The sequence below is a fragment of the Eumetopias jubatus genome, unplaced genomic scaffold (assembly GCF_037043125.1).
Source record: "Eumetopias jubatus isolate StellerSeaLion01/CBP00866 unplaced genomic scaffold, mEumJub1_p1.0 scaffold_5, whole genome shotgun sequence".
NCBI lineage: Eukaryota > Metazoa > Chordata > Mammalia > Carnivora > Otariidae > Eumetopias > Eumetopias jubatus.
Genome location: NW_028274811.1, coordinates 128,121,834 through 128,137,397, shown reverse-complemented (window position 1 = coordinate 128,137,397; position 15,564 = coordinate 128,121,834). Strand labels below are relative to the sequence as shown.

Genomic DNA, 15,564 nt, shown 5'->3' with positions numbered 1-15,564 from the left:
TTCCTTTGCTGTGCAGGAACTTAACTTGATGAAGTCCCCAAAGTTTATTTTTGCTTTTGTTTCACTGGGTTTTGGAGACGTGTCTTGAAAGAAGTTACTATGGCCGATGTCAAAGAGGTAACTGTCAATGTTCTCCTCTAGGATTTTGATGGACTCACATTGAGGTCTTTCATCCATTTTCAGTTTATCTTTGTGTATGGTGTAAGGGCATGATCCAGTTTCATTCTTCTATATGTAGCTATCCAATTTTCCCAGCACCACTTACTGAAAAGACTGTCTTTTTTTCCATTGGATATTTTTTCCTGATTTGTCAAAGATTAGTTGGCCATAGAGTTGAGGGTCCATTTCTGGAGTCTCTATTCTGTTCCATTGGTCTATGTGTCTGTTTTTGTGCCAATACCATGCTGTCTTGGTGATCACAGCTTTGTAATATAGCTTGAAGTCAGACAACGTGATGCCCCCAGCTTTGTTTTTCTTTTTCATCATTCCCTTGGTGATTTGGGTCTTTTCTTGTTCCATACAAATTTTAGGATTTTTTGTTCCAGCTCTTTGCAAAAAGCCAATAGTATTTTAATAGGGATGGCATTGAAAGTGTAAATTGCTCTGGGGAGGATAGACATTTTAACAATGTTTATTCTTCCAATCCATGAGCATGGAATATTTTTCCATCTTTTTGGGTCTTCTTCAATTTCTTTCATGAGTGTTCTGTAGTTTCTAGGGTATAGATCCTTTATCTCTTTAGTTAGTTTTATTCCTAAGTATCTTACAGTTTTTGTTGCTATTGTAAATGGAATCGTTTCTCTAATTTTTCTTTCTACAGTTGCATTGTTAGTGTATAAGAAAGCAACTGATTTCTGTGCATTGATTTTAAATCCTACCACATTACTGAATTGCTATATGAGTTCTAGTAATTTGGGGGTGGAGTCTTTTGGGTTTTCCACATAAAGTATCATATTATCTGCGAAGAGGGAGAGTTTTACTTCTTTGCCAATTTGAATAACTTTTATTTCTTTTTGTTGTCTGATTGCTGAGGCTAGGACTTCTGGTACCATGTTAAACAGTAGTGGTGAGAGTGGGCATCTCTGTTGTGTTCTGATCGTAAGGGAAAAGCTCTCAGCTTTTCCCCATTGATAATGATATTTGTTGTGGGCTTTTCATAGATGGTTTTTACAATAATTGAGGAATGTTCCCTCTATCCCTATACTCTGAAGAGTTCTAATCAGGAATGGATGTTGTATTTTGTCAATTGCTTTTTCTGCATCAATTGAGAGGATCATATGGTTCTTGTCTTTTCTTTGATTGATGTATTGTATCACATTAATTGATTTGCAGATGTTGAATCAACCTTGCAGCCCAGGAATAAATCCCACTTGGTCGTGGTGAATAATCCTTTTAATGTACTGTTGGATCCTATTAGCTAGGATCTTGTTGAGTATTTTGGCATCCATGTTCATCAAGGATATTGGTCTGTAATTCTCCTTTTTGATAGGGTCTTTGCCTGGTTTTGAGATCAGGGTAATGAACGCCTCAATAGAAGGAGTTTGGAAGTTTTGTTTCTGTTTCTATTTTTTGGAATAGCTTCAGTAGAATAAGTATTATTTCTTCTTTAAATGTTTGGTAGAATTTCCCTGGGAAGCCATCTGGCCCTGGACTCTTGTTTTTTGGGAGGTTTTTGATTACTGCTTCAATTTCGTTACTGGTTATTGGTCTATTCAGATTGTCTATTTCTTCCTGTTTCAGTCTTGGTAGTTTGTAAGTTTCCGGGAAGGCATCCATTTCTTCCAGATTGCTTAATTTATTGGCATACAGTTGCTGGTAATTTCTAATAATTGTTTCTATTTCCTTGGTGTTAGTCGTGATCTCTCCCTTTCATTCATGATTTTATTAATTTGGGTCCTTTCTCTTTTCTTTTGGATAAGTTTGGTCAGTGGTTTATCAATCTTACTAATTCTTTTAAAGAACCAGCTTCTAGTTTTGTTGATCTGTTCTACTGTTTTTCTGGTTTCTATTTCATTGATCTCTGCTCTAATCATTATTATTTCTCTCCTTCTGCTTGGTTTAGGTTTTATTTGCTGTTCTTTCTCCAGCTCCGTTAGGTGTAGGGTTAGCTTGTGCATTTGGGATTTTTTTGATTTTGGGGGAGAGGCTTGGATGGCTATGTATTTCTCCCTTAGGACCGCCTTTGCAGTATCCCATAGGTTTTGGACCAACGTGTTTTTATTCTCATTGGTTTCCATGAATTGTTTAAGTTCTTCTTAATTTCCTGGTTGACCCATTCATTCTTTAGCAGGATTCTCTTTAACTTCCAAGTATTTAAATTCCTTCCAAATTTTTTCTTGTGATTGAATCCCAGTTTCAAGGCATTGTGGTATCATGCAGGGAATAATCTCAATCTTTTGGTATTGGCTGAGATCTCTTTTGTGACCCAGTATGTGGTCTATTTTGAAGAAAGTTCTTTGTGCATTCGAGAAGAATGAGTATTCTGTTGTTTTAGGGTGGAATGTTCTGTATATATCTACAAAGTCCATCTGGACCAATGTGTCATTCAAAGCTCTTATTTCTTTGTTGATCTTCTGTTTAGATGATCTGTCCAGTGCTGAGAGTGGAGTGTTAAAAATCTCCTACTATTAATGTATTATTGTCAATCTGATTCTTTATTTTGGTTAACAGCTGGTTTATGTAGTTGACTGCTCCCATGTTGGGGGCATAGATATTTACAATTGTTAGATCTTCTTGTCAGATAGACCCTTTAAGAATGATATAGTGTCCCTCTAGATCTGTTATTACAGTCTTTGGTTTAAATTCTAATCCCAGCTTTCTTTTGAGGTCCATTGGCATGAAAAATGGTTCTCCATCCTCTCACTTTCAGTCTGGAGGTGTCTTTAGGTTCAAAATGGGTCTCTTGTAGATAGCATATGGATAGGTCCTGTCTTTGTATCCAATCTGCAACCCTGTGCCATTTCATGGGAGCATTTAGGTTGTTCATGTTGAGGGTTACCACTGAAAGATATATGTTTATTGCCATCCTATTGTCTGTACAGTCCCTGTTGTTCTATGGATTGTCTGTACATCTAGTCCATATTACTCTTGGGGTCTTTCTTCTTTTATAGAATCCCCTTTCATATTTCTTGCAGGGCTAGCTTGGTGGTCACATATTCTTTCAGCTTCTGCCTGCCCTGGAAGCTCTTTATCTCTCCGTCCACTCAGAATGACAGCTTTGCTGGATAAAGTATTCTTGGCTACATGTTCTTCTCATTTAGTACCCTGAATATGTCTGTCCAGCCCTTTCTGGCTTGCCAGGTCTCTGTGGACAGGTCTGACATTATTCTGATGTTCCTCCCTCTGTATGTAAGGAATCTCTTCCCCCTAACTGCCCTTAGGATGGCTTCCTTGGTTCTAAGATTTGCGAGTTTTACTATTACATGTGAGTTTTTATTATGTTGTTTTTATTTTATTATAGATTTATAGATTATCATTTCTTAAAGGTTAGTGCTTTTAATGTCCTGTTTAAGCAACTTTTGAATTTTCTGAGGTATCAAAAAATATTTAACAAACAATGAATCATGGAACACTATGTCAAAAACTAATGATGTACTGTATGGTGACTAACATAACATAATAAAATAAAATTAAAAAATTTTTCTCTTTGTTTTCACTTTAAAGCTTCATTTGTTTTACCTCTTGCATTTGGGTGTGCAATCAATCTGGCATTGATTTTTGTATATGGTGTAAAGTGGAGGTCAAGAAACTTTTTTTTGGTATGGATACGCAATTGACCCATCACTACTTACTAAAAAGACCATGCTTTTTGCACTTCACTAGAGTGTCGCCTTTGTCATAAATCAGGTGACTGTACATATAATACTTTATAATCTCTGTTCTGTTCCATTTTCAGGCTTCCTATAATGCCACACTTTTCTAATTAGTATAGTTCATAGTGAGTCTTGATATATGGTAGTAAGGCCTTCAGTTTTTAAATTTATTGTTCTTAAAGACTTCCTTGTTCACTCATAAGCCTTTGCATTTCCTTATGAATTTCAGAGTCATCAATTTCTGCAAAAAAGTTACCTGTTGGGATTTTAGGTGGTTTACAAACTGAATTGATAGATTAGTTTAGGGTAAAGTGACATTTTTACATATTGGTTCTTTTTGTCCATGAACATGTATATCCTCCATTTATTTGCCCCTCTCAACTTCTCTCACTAATGTTTTGTAGTTTCCAGTGTAAAACTAATGTACATTTTTGTTCTGCTCAGTATCTTAAAGGTTGTCCATATTAACAAGGATCTTTAACTCATTTTCTCCCCAAATGTTTTCTAAGATTTCAAAATGGTGAGAAAAATGAGACATGGGTCAGTCTACATGAAGCATATAGTGTAGTGATAATAAAAAGTTTATATTCATAGTGCAAGTAGTAATTGTGTATCATTAAAGCAACATTATAACACATTAAATTCATACTGAATTTCATGGATGTCATGAGTTTATTTTTGCTTTTACATTTGTTTAGGTTTTTGGGGGGTGTGACAGGAGGCACATTTGCTTTATTGCTTATGTTGCATATTCAAAGAAATACAATAAACCCTGTTTTAAAAATATAAGGCACATAAAAACCTCTTTAAGTTCCATATTATGGAATTTCCTATTGGCTAATAAAAGTATTTCTTATTGGCTAATTCCTATTGGCTAATAAAAGTATTTCCACTATAGAACTAGAACTATCTGGAAATTCACATGATAAATTTTTTGAATGCAAGACACCTGAAACATTATTATATCTTACCTCATGGGATAATTGAACAGTCTCAAATCAAATGTTTGTATGTGAATAATGATAACTATTGTCAAGCTTGCAGAAACCTTAATTAGCTTATCCACATATGTACAGTCAGATCCTCAAATGTTAATTTTATAAAATCTAAAGGAAGAACAGTATGTAGGGAGATTTGGCATTTTTAGTCTTCCTTCCGTAAGTCACTTTCTATTTGCAAACGCTAGTATTATAAGATGCCAAAGATCATGGACAGATACTTTTCATATGACACCCAAATCTAGCCATCCTGATCAGTAAGGTAATGTCTGAATATATCTGTAAATGTTGGTAAGGAAATCATGGAGTGTTGCACTTAGCAGGCCACAGAAACTTAACTTTCACTGATCTTGCATTCTGCAAGAAGAATGCAGCCTTGGATGAAGTCATCAAATGATTTGCCCCCATCCATATCTGCCAGACTTGTGAATGAGGATGTCCTGAAACTGGTCAGAGAGCTGGTACCCTGAGAGCGCTTGCTTGAGCTTGTTCTTGTCAATCATCCTAGAGTTTTCCCTGTCATAAGAGTGGAAGATGTTCTGCTAGTCTGTGATGTAGTTACAGATGCCAGTGAACTTGCTGAAGTTCACACCAGCCTTGTTCTCTCAAACACAGACACGATGGACCTGACAGTCAACTGATTAAATGGAGTCCATGTCCCATTGGATAGTGCTGGCTGAACCTTGTTGTCTTTATCAACCCTTTGGAAAATGTGCCACAAGGAGCTCTGGTCTGACAGCACTGCACCTCTGGCAGGGCTGGCCCCAGGCCCAGGCAGTAAGGTAGGTGCCATGGGCTCAGGTGTGCAGCTGGGCTGAGGCACCAGGGGAACATGAGAGGTGTTTAGGTTTTATTATATAAAATCAACAGATTTGATTAACATCATGGTAAAAATAATTTAATGTTGCAGGATCCACAAGAAATTTTTCTTTTGCAAAGTGTCTATATATCACTGAAATTTGAAAAACTGTTTAAGAAAATGATTTTTGCTTAATTCATGTTGTCAAATTGAATGTCTAATATGTAGGTAGAATTGTGGACAAAGTAACTCAAGGAACTTTCTAGAAATAGCTTCTAACTCTTTGGTTAAAGAGTTTGGTTACTGATGGAGTTTCTTCCTGAAGGTAGCAGAAAAAAATCTACTAAAAAAACTCTTTTATTAAATGAAGTGTCAGAGGAAACACTCTGACATATCAAAGGTAGAGGATAAGCTCCAAGTTTCATAGTCCATGAGAACTTAACTTGTGGTTTTTAGTCATTTGTAATTGGGTCATTGTTCATGCCTGGTTAAAACACTGATGTTATCTTGGTAGTGTTCATCTGAGAAATAAAAAGTGTATAAATACAAGAGCTATTTGTTTGGGACTGAGCTCAAAACCAGCGGATTTTAAGAAATTTTTTTGTTGAGGGATTGTTTTTGTTTTTAATATTTGGTCTAACAGGATCTCTGGAACATTAATCTATGAGCACTTTGGGTGAGGGAATCAAGTGTAAAGTAAGGGAAGATGTAAGGTATATCTATACAATAATATTTGGGTGAAAAGTGAGGAACTTAATTGATCAGATTTTTCCAAATAGATATATTTAACATCATGTAGTTGAAATACCCAGATCTACTACCAGTTTCTCCTCTTTTCCTACATATATTTGGCATCATAACTGTGATGATAATCTCAAATACCAGGCACTGTGTTTCATGAATATGTGTTGAATCGAAATAAATCTTGCTTATAAATGCAGAGAAAACTCGTTTCTTGTCAAAACAACAATAGTACTGTTAACTCGAGAAAAAGCCATGTTAAAAATAATTTCTGTAAAGGTAATAGTCATCTTACTATATCTATCTATAGGCTCATTATGAAAGACTTAAAAATGTGATACCTTTGAAATCAGGGGAAGGAGAGGCCCTGCTTTTTTCATGATGTTATTCTTCAACTAGTGTGTGACTAATAGAAAAGGTATGTGACTCTTGGGGCATCCCTGCAGGTACAGTGAATGAGCAAATTCTTAGCAGCATTATGACATCACCAGGGAGCGTGACTTGGGTCAAGAGCTTGGCAGGAGGCTTTGGGAACAGCAGAATCAACAGCAATCAGGATTGGCAAGCCAACATACTGGCCACCATAAAACTGAAAAAAGAGCTTATTGTACCTCATGCACAGCAGCAGGTTTAACAGAAAAGTAGACATGTTTATAGTTCCAGATTTACAGCATGCCTTATAAACACCTTATTACTTAGAATCCAGTCTGCTGTCCTAGAAACTAAGAATGTGACTTTGTTAAGCAGTAGGATTTGTTGACATAAATGTCTTGACTAAGTTTGCCATTGTGGTTAACCAAAATGCATTTACTCCTGGGAAAGTAAACACAAGCAAACAAAATGCCTCTTATACTACAATACAGTAAGTTTCAAATTGACCAAACTTAATGCTATGACATAAATATGCTTAATGTTTATGGAATTTTTTAGAAACCTTTTGCCATGTTGGGCTTACCATCCCGTATAAGTCTTACTAAATGGGAATGTGTTTTCAGAATTACATGTGTTTAAAGACTTCATCAGACATATTCAGAAAACCTGCCATGAATACTGGGGCTGACCACGCAGCAAATAAAATGGGTCATGGTCTCCTCAGACATTAACGTGGATAAATCAGTTCTGCACCATGTAATAGCTACACACTGAAATGGTTACCAACAATTAAAAATAGAGAACTAATGGAAAATAATGTTGAATAAATATTATAAAACCACATGAAAATATGTTCAAGGAAGGCAAAGTATCTGGCTGGATCCCACAAAGTTGAAAAAATTCCTAGGGAAAAATGAAAATTCAGACTGATCTTCTGCTGCTTAAAAATTCATCTAAAACCCTTGGTTTCGGGGTAGATTTTTGAAATTACAGACTCAGGACCATTGGAGAACAATATAATCAACTTAGCAAGTTTCCTATCCTTTCAGGCTTATAGTCAGCCCTCTTGAAACCTCAAAAATTCTATAGTAGAAAAGTTCTTTAAGTCACATATAAATGGGTAGCTGTGATTACATAGTTTGGATATAAAATAATGACCACCTTTTTTTTGCAACAGAATTTATATCAATAAAGATCTACAGAAAATTAAGAAGATGGTGTGTCTCTGTGATTGCAGAATGAAATGTGAACAATATACAGTTGTTGATTTACCAAATCCTACAAAGTCGATCCTATAAATGATAAGAACATGGAAATCTTTCTAACAGAACCATGTAGTTGGCTTCATAAGCCACAGCAAAGGAAAATGACCACACGAAGTCATGAAAACATTTTTCAAGTGTAAGATATGAGAGATACTGTTCTGCAGTAGCATAATCAGGAATGATATCAGGGATTTAGTTGACTAAGCTCCATGAGTCTCCTCCAAATCAAAGGTAGGCCATATTAACAGAAGTAAATGTTCAAAATGAGAGAGTTGATGGTTGCAAAGAAGATAGGAATTTACTATACATAGTTCTGGGCACACAAATTAAACTGACATTGACAAACTAAAGGAAACCCAAAGGAAAGTGATATGAACAGAAATTAGGACCACATATTCTCACATAATGAGAAAGTTGAAAAAAGTCAGGATATTTAGTTTGTAAAAAAATGTTTTCAGAGAAATATGATCATTGACTCAGATACATGGAATACAGCACAATCTAGTTTTGTTCTAGGTTCAACAAATAGAAGTTGTAAGGAAACCAACAAAACATAAGAATGAACTTTCTAAATAAACAAAGCTGTCTAAAAATAGGATGGCCTTCCTTGGGAGGATGGACATCACTGGAAATGTTGAAAGGTTGAACAACCCATTGGTGGTTATTGTAGAAGAGACTAAAGCTCTGGAGGGAAGGGGAGATTGGACTATATAGAGTGGTTTTCAAATGGTTTAATGGAACCTTAGCATCTGCAATGAAACAAAGAGACTGAGTAATACGTTAGAGCTCTGCCCCTCTTTCCCCCCCTCCCCTTTATTCAAAGCAGTTTTGGTCAAATCTATTTTATATATTGCACTCTACCCAAGATTTAATTTTACAGTTTTGTGCTAATAAAAAAAATCTCACAGACCATTACAGAAGATGATTTCTGAAGTTAATTCTGATGTTATTACATGATTCAGATGTGGAAAAATTCCATCTTTATGGTGTGACCCATTGTCATGTTTCTAAGACCAGAGGAGATCTGTTTAATGAAATGCTGGTACTCGGAGGGCTTACAGGATTATATGTGAAGGAATAGCAACTGGTTACTCTCAAGACTGTGGCTTAGGCGGAAGAGAATAATTCATAGCAGGGATGTGGTGAAGGTAAATTTCTAGGAAAATCAGAAGAAAAAACCTGCAGTCTAAGATGTGACATAGTGGAGTAATTTCTAAAACCACATGAATATTGTTCACAGTATTGTAAAGTGAAAGAGAAAACATCCCTGGCCTTCAAGGGGTTTCTCAATGCTGATATTCCTTAAATCAGATTTTCTTTCCAGTGAAGCACTAATTTTATGAGTTACTTGTAGAAAGTTTAACTCTCTGAGGACAAGGAAGAAGGCTGATTTCATTTTTTAGGTATCTTAGCATGTTAAGGCCACTGGCATAATTCCAAAGAAAGTGTGCATCTTTCTTTGGTCATCCTCTTCTCTAGAAAAGCAGTTGATAATTTAGAAATATTATCCTAGACATGATCTCATTTTGTCTCCCAATGATGACCTAAGGAATATAGGACATGCATTTTCACCTTCAATTCTGAAATGAGAGAATTGGAGATCAGAAATAATCAGTGACCAGCACAGATTGCATAGCTACTACATGGGGGACCAGGATGAAATCTGCCTTGATCCCAAGTTTAAAACTCTTTTGTAATATTTTCAGCACATGAATTCTTCAACTAAGGAGCTCCGATAAAGCTCAAAGTTCCCTTAAATTTTGTCTTTCTTCTTAGAATTTCTTCGTGTCTGACATATAGTAACTGCTATTTGACACAGCCTTAATTTTGGATGTATAAGTGGACAAAAATCCTCAATTGGATTCAAATTGTAACATTTCTATTAAAAATCAACAATTTTCTAGAAATAAAGAGGTTTATTAAAAAAACTTAATTCAGTAACTCAGCACATCATTCTGTGATAGCTTTCAGTAATTACTTTTTATTTTTGTTTTTGTTTTTTTAAGCGTCTATGGTAAGAGAAGCATGCAGAGAAACATCAGTTTTTGCATGCCCTTTTATTTTCATTACCTCTTCTACTACTTGAGAATGTCTGGCCTTCACCAGCCTGCTGAATTTCTGGCAGGTGGACCAGTCTTGGCAAAACATCCTGGATTGTATTAGCTGAACACAAATGTAAAGGGCTCATAAGAAGCTAGATTTCCCCCAAAAGGTGCCCTGCAGGAGGGTTCGTTTTTCTTGGCTGTTCAGTTTCTAGTCTGAGTCTTCAAAGTCCAGAGTGCCAGGGTCTTGGATGCAAGAATTATTAGTAAAAAGCAAATTCTAATATGGCCCCTATGGGAAGCAGAGAAAAAGCCACAGGGATTTTCTTATCTCTTTTTATACTTGGACTTCACTGCTTCCCCCAAGAAGAGAGTAGATGGTGTCTATTAAGAGACAATTTACTCTTGCAGCCAACTCAGAGCAATTTCCACAAGATCAGTCCTACTTTCCTGGGTTAGTGTAGCTGAAGATAGAGTTTCTCAAAGGATAGTCCTTGAATAAAGAGATTAAGACCACCTATGCACAGAACATGGCATTAAAGACTTCCATTTTCAACTACATACTATATCTTTTCCGTGGAAAATCGTAGTGCACATGGAAAATCCTATAGTTAAGAAATCAGTTGTTCTTTGTTTAGCCCAATATTTCCCAAAGTTAGTTGGCTATTGTATTGATCTTTGTTTGCCCTTTCCCTGCTTCCTGTACTGGGGAGAGGTAGAAGAGCATGGGTATTCTGGCAAGCAGTATTTTTTTGTTTTTTTTTCAGGCTTCCATTGGCAACTACCTTCCTGTTGAGTTGGGCTAATGACAGGCTATGGTGGTAGATTAGAAGATATGAAGAAGGGAGAAGCCAGGGTATTCCTCCTCCCCTGCCCCACCCACCGCCTCAGTGGATTTTCCTGCAACAGTGGTGTCTCCTTCATAGTTCCAGCTTTCCCATGATATACTCTCAGTGGTTCCAACTTCTACTGGGTGGTCCAAGATCCACTTTCCTTTACACTAAAGGTAGTAAGGGATGCCTGCTATTGCTATCTATGGGATGCTTTGCAAGTGGTGGGCCAGGTGATTTCCAGAAATGTCCCTAGCATTCTGCATGTCAGGACTCACAGAATATGCTCACTTGTCTTGGTAGCGCACTACTTACATAGATTTCAGAATAGTGGGAATATTGGTTATCAGCAGCATGGAATCTGCCTCTGTCTCATGTTTCTAGATCTTGGAGATCTGTTAATATAGGTAAGAACCCTGGCCAGTTTGTTGGTAAGCAGCATGTCCTATCCAAAGGACTTTGAGCAACTGGGTCCCTAGAGCTGGATCTGTTTGTGCTGCCTGGAGAGAAACTTCTGCAATCACCACTGATATCTTCTCAGCATTCGTGGGGTTTCTAACAAGTGCTCATCTGCCCAAAGCCATGGGGAAAAAATGGATTGTACACACCAGGTCCTAAGTTCTGCCCCACAAGAATCCCACATTGAGACTGACAGTGCCCCTTTTAGGGCCACTGACCTCTCCAGACAAGTTTGAGATAATATATCAAGTCACTGATTCCTGAGTAGCAATGACTTCTACAGTTTGGCACTCTTTTGCAAGAAGCAGTATCAGGTATGGTAGGCTAATAGTGTCTTCCTAAAGATGCTTATACCTCCCAAAGACGCCCAGAACATGATATGCTACCTTACATAGCAAAGGGGACTTTGCAGATGTGATTAAATTTAGGGTTTTAAGATGGGAGATTATCTTGTACTATCAGGTGGGTCCAATGTAACCATACGGTCCTTATAAGAGGGCAACTGGAGAGTCATAGTCAGAGAAAAAGATGTAATGATGGAAGCAGAACTGGAATAATATGAAGCCATGAGTCAAAGAATGTGGGCAGCCTCTAGAAACCAGAAAAGGAAAGGAAACAGATTCTTCCCCAGAACCTCCAGAAGGAACACAGCCCTGCTGACCCATGTTAGACTTCTTCCAGGCCAGCATATAATAAATTTGTGTCATTTTTAAGTCACTAAGTGTGTTATAATTTGTTGCGGCAAGGGTACTACAATACACCAGGGGTGATGAAGGTAAAATAAAACTTGAGTAACTGAGATTCCGAGGTTCTTTCAGCACCCTCACACAGTCTAAATTTCTTCAAGAGGATTACTTTGGATCAGTCTCCCCATCTATTTGTTCTAGTTGGGCCTAATTTGTCATTCTCAATTCAATCGTATCTTCTTTGAATACTGATCTTTGAAATAATAGTTTCTATAATCATAATACCTGCCAGGTGATTTATAAACTGTGTGTGTTTATATATCTATATCCATATATTTTTTTAAACAGGGACATTTGAAATTCTCATTTGTACAAAAGATTTATTCACAAACATTCAAAGTCAGTACTGCCAAGAAAATAGTCATCCAATTTTCTAAGATTTTAATAACATGAATTTCCTAAACATGAAGTAATTTATAAGCACATCATAGAATTAAAATAAATATTAACTTATTCACCAATTTTATAAATACTGTAACTAAAATTTAAAAAAATACAAGTTTCTATGACACATTCTGAGATTGTGGGTCTTAAAATATTTAAAAATCTGTAATGATCGGGGCGCCTGGGTGGCTTGGTTGTTAAACGTCTGCCTTCGGCTCAGGTCATGGTCCCAGGGTCCTGGGATCGAGCCCCACATTGGGCTCCCTGCTCCACGGGAGGCCTGCTTCTCCCTCTCCCACTCCCCCTGCTTGTGTTCCCTCTCTCGCTGTGTCTCTCTCTGTCAAATAAATAAGTGAATTCTTAAAAAAAATCTGTAATGATCACTGTAAAATCATTACATCAGAAAGAGAAAGAAAAGTAGAGATAGTAAGAGAGAGAATTTATTTATTTACCATAAATTTTTTTTTGATCAAAAGTCATCTTTATTACTAGTTAAGTTGGATTTAAGAACATGGCTCGACCTGTGGCTTAATAAAAGAGAGAATTTAAATTCTATTAAAAAAATCTTAGGTTGGGTTGCAAAAAATATTTGGGAGTTAGCAGCCTCTGGGAATTTAATAACATAAAAATTGGAAGAAGATCGTCAGGTTACTAGGAAGAATTACCAGTAGAAATTATTGTGGATTTGGTTTAAGAAACAGAGCTCATGGTTATATATTATCATTGTGTTGTTACTGGAAAAGTTTAAGATACTTAAAATTACCTTGAATAATTTAAAATATTTTCCATTAACATTGTCTATATTATTATTTTCCTAAGAAGATTCCTTCTTAATAGACATTCTAGAGGTTCAATTTTGTCAAGCCTTTATCCAAATGATGTAGATTCAATCAATAGGTCTTAGTCTGAATTCACAAATTTCTCCTAACTTGGTATCTTTATGTATGGAGAGATAAAGAAGCTTGTATCAAGGGCTAAAAGATCAACAACAAAGTTAATGAGTACTACAAAGATCTAATCTTGCTTTATACAGATGTTTACATAGTTTCCTTTCTTGACATTATTGTGACTTTACTGAGCATCATAGAAACACTATTCCAGTTTGTGGAAATTTTCACTTGCTTAAATTGCTTATACTTTAAGGGAATTGTCTCCTTCAGTCTTGATCCAGGAAATAGCAGTGTACACATGATAGTTATGACGTACTTGTGACATCTAAGCTGCTCAGAGTCCATGCTTGTGGCAATGGCAAATGGCAAACACTTATATAACAGTTACTATGTGCCAGGCCCTGTTCCAAACAAATTGGTCCCAAACAAGCAGCCAGCATAACCCCAACCACTTAAAACACCCCTAAAATCAGTTACTGCACTACCGACTGCCAGCTTTTTACAAAACTGTATTTTTGTATTTGCAATGCAGTATAGTGAAATATTTTGAGCTCTAGAATCAGTTTGTTTCCACTGTTTATTATTTAAATTCATAAAAATTAACTTCTATGAGGCTCAGTTTCCTCATCTTAAAACTGGATGGAACACCTTCCTTCCTCCCCTTCCCACATAGACGGGCCAAGACAGGTCTGAATGGGACCACCAATGGTGTTAGAACTGGGGTTCAGGACCTCCAGGGAGAAATTCGGCAGGAAGTATCAGGCTTTAGTTGGTCAGAAGAACACTCAGAGGAATATAAGTCAGTGTTCTTATGGAAGATAGTTCCTGATGCAAGATTTACCACCTGATGATACCCCAGGGCTCATCAGAACCCTGGGTAGCTAAAACTACAAATTCAGCACTTGTTCACTGCACAGTCATTACATTGCAGTAAGAAAAGTATTGGAATTCTGAGGTTTGGTAACACACACACACACAAACACACACAGAAAGAGAGAGAGAGAGAAAGAGAGAGACAGACTGAATTTCCTCATTAACTCAACAGACTTTAGGTGAGCAGGAGACAGCTAAGCAGATTTGCTAGCACTCACATTCCATTCTCTAAGGGCAATTTACACTACAATGGGGACTTTATAAGTTGGGAAAATATTCTAGAAGACCTTTGGAAAGGGATAGGATAGTTTGGGTTTAGAGTTCACATTCACTGAATAACAACAAAATGACTGATTTTCTTTAAATTATTATATTGGAACTACTGAAAAGAAATTCAAATATAAAAATTATTCTCTATCATGGAAAACTATGTCCTTACAATAATTTTTATAGCATACCAATTCTGTTCATGCTCATTTTATCTTTATTGCCATTCATATCTTAACAATATCTTAACAATTCATATCTTACAAACACAAATCTATAAATAAAATGAAATTAAAAAAAATTTCAAACTCATAATAGTGAATACATTCTGATAAAAAATAATGAAAGGGCTAGATATCTTGAAAAAAATTTCCCACTAAAAACATGTAGAGTGCTGAATGAAATATTTTACGTCTCTTTAAATTTATAGCTTATTGAAACTCACAGAAAAAGTGGAGTGGGAAACTGACAACCAAATCTTTAGCTGCTCTAGGCATTTGACAATCTCTATGCCCAGAGCCTTGGGTATTAAAGGTGGGGAGGCGATCTAGCAAGTAAGAACTGAGATCTCAGATTAATGCTGGGACTCCTGAAGCCCTATAGTCCCAGTAAAAGTTTGCTTTATTATTCTTTATAGATTTTTGTATGTCTAGAATATTTCCTTATTTTCTTTAAGTTCTAAAAGGCCTTAAAAACATGGGAAACTACATTTTGCCCCTTAACGTGAGACTCTGTTCATTTATGAGTGTGTCAAAAATTTCTTCTTTACATTTATATATTTATCTTTGAGAGCGTGTTCTACAGGGTATCAATCCTTTCATTCCTTAGGGATTCCAAACATGGCCCCATCAGACCATCTGCCAGTCTTGGTCACCACAAATAAGGGTTATATGAACTAATTCTCATTTACTTAGCTATCTAATGAGTGAATTTTTATTTTAACAATTTAAAATTTTTTATTTTAACAATTTTTAATTTAACAATTTGACACATAGTGGTGTAATTAACATTAAATAATCAGTTCTATGGGATGGTGAGTATGACATGGACAAGCCCAACTACTGGCTATCGACAATTTCAGTTTAT

General features: G+C 36.3%; 1 pseudogene; it reads right to left on the bottom strand.

The window, feature by feature from the left end:
- Positions 1-5,000: 5,000 nt before the first annotated feature.
- On the bottom strand, positions 5,001-5,603 carry LOC114204749 (programmed cell death protein 6-like; annotated as a pseudogene).
- Between the last annotated feature and the right edge of the window lie 9,961 nt (positions 5,604-15,564).